A 2,061-nucleotide genomic window follows, 5' to 3' on the forward strand; every position below is an offset into this window, starting at 1 on the left:
TGTCACGGTAGGAGGGGGCCCTTGTGGATCAGAGTAGAGGACAGAGGCATCCAGAGAGGCTCACGGTGGAATCATCCAGAGGTGGTCATGGGGCAACTGATGCAGCATCTGTAGCCCAAGCCAAAGTCTCCCTTAGACGACACAGGTATTTGGGGCAGCCAGAGCTGTTGATGACTGAAGACAGAAAAGGACAAAGTAATTCCAGTGGAACGGTGGGCCCTCCTCTTTGTCTCACTCCTACCACAGAATCCAGCCAGCACACTCTTTGGTATCCATACAACTGAGTCGAAAACATGTTCACACTAAAACCTGCACACACATTTACAGCAGTTTAATTTATAACTGCCAAATCTTGGAAGCAAATAAACTGTCCTTCAGTAGGTGACGGGTGAGTAAACTGGCTCATCCATATGATGGTATATCATTCAGGAATTTTATTTTTTGCAGTACTGGAGATCAAATTCAGGACCTTGGGCTTGGGAGGCAGGCACAGTGCCACTGAGCTAAATCCCTGGCCCACATTCAGCAATTTTTAAAAAATGAGCTTTGTGGCACATGCCTGTAATCCCAACAGTCCGGTAGGGTGAGGGGGGAGGACTGCAAGTTTGAATGTAGCCTAGGCATCTTAATGATTTAGCAAGACCCTGTCTCAAAATTTAAAAATTAAAAAGCTCAGCGTGAAGACCTTGGGTTCAATTCTCATTACTGCAAAAAAAGGACGGGAGGATAGTGGTGCATTTCTGTAATCCAGCATTTGGGAGGCTGAAGTAGGAAAATTATGAGTTCAAAACCATCCTAGGCTACAGAGCAAGTTCTAGGCTATCCTGGGCTTCAGAGTGAGACCTTATCTAAAAAGCCAAGAGAGGGCCAGGGATTTAGCTCAGTGGTTCCGCCACCTGCTTTGCAAGCACAAGCACAAGGTCCCAAGTTCAATCCCTGGTACCAAAAAAAAAAAAAGCCAAGAGACAAAGAAGAAACAGACAAAGAGACAGAGAGACAAAGAGAGCACTATCAAGTCAGGAAAAGACATGGAGTGTATTCAAATGCCTATCACTAAGAGAAGCTGGGTAGGCATGTTAGTGCTTATCTGTGATTCCAGCACTCAGGAAGCTGAGGCAAAAGAATCATGAGTTCAAAGCCAGCCTTAATTATATAATGAGACCCTGTTTCAAAACAAACAAACAAACAAACAAAAACCTAAGTGAAAGAAACCAATGGGAAAAGGCTGCAAGGTGTGCAATTCCAACTATATGACATTTGACATAGGCAAAACCATCGAGACAGGAAAAAGACCAGGGGTCGCCAGGAGTTGGTAGGAAGAAGGGCTTGGGAGCACAGGAGCACAGGAGGTTTTCAGGGCCGTGAGACTGCTGTGCCAGACACTGTTGTGACAGAAACACATTATAGAAGTCATAAAGTTTGGCCAGGCTTGGTAGTGGATGCCTGTAATATTAGCACTTGGGAGGCTGAGGCAGGAAGACTGCCATGAGTTGGAGGCCAGCCTCAGCTACATAGTGAGTTCAAGGCCAGCCTGAACTACATAGTGAAACCCTGTCTAAAAGAGAGAGACAGAGACAGAGAGAGAATTCCTAAGTGTACTACATCACGAATGTAAGCTATACTTATAGACTCAATGCAGACTCCTCGATTATAACAAATAGGACCCCTCGGGTGCAAGATGCTGATAACATGATCCTGTGCATGTGTTGAAGGCAGACAGCATATGGGAACTCTGTATTATTTAGATTTTTTTGTCATTGTTGTTGCTATTTTTGTAATACTAGGGACTGAACCCAGGGCCTCACACGTCAGACAAGTACTCTACCACTGATTAACATGCCAAGCTCAGTAAAGTTTGTCTTAGAAAATAAAATCTAAGCCAGGTGTAGCACCGCATGCTTGTAATCCCAGCATGAGGCCAGAGAACTGAAGGTTTAAGCCCAACATGGGCAATTTAGTGACTCAGTAAAACCCTGTCAAAAATAAAGGGTTGAGGGGGTTAGTGAAGACTCTGGGTTCAATCTCCAGTATTACAAAAAAAAAAAAAAAAAAAAAAAAAAA

The sequence above is a fragment of the Fukomys damarensis genome, unplaced genomic scaffold, assembly GCF_012274545.1.
Source record: "Fukomys damarensis isolate Sample0158 unplaced genomic scaffold, DMR_v1.0_HiC HiC_scaffold_7, whole genome shotgun sequence".
Taxonomy (NCBI): Eukaryota; Metazoa; Chordata; class Mammalia; order Rodentia; family Bathyergidae; genus Fukomys; species Fukomys damarensis.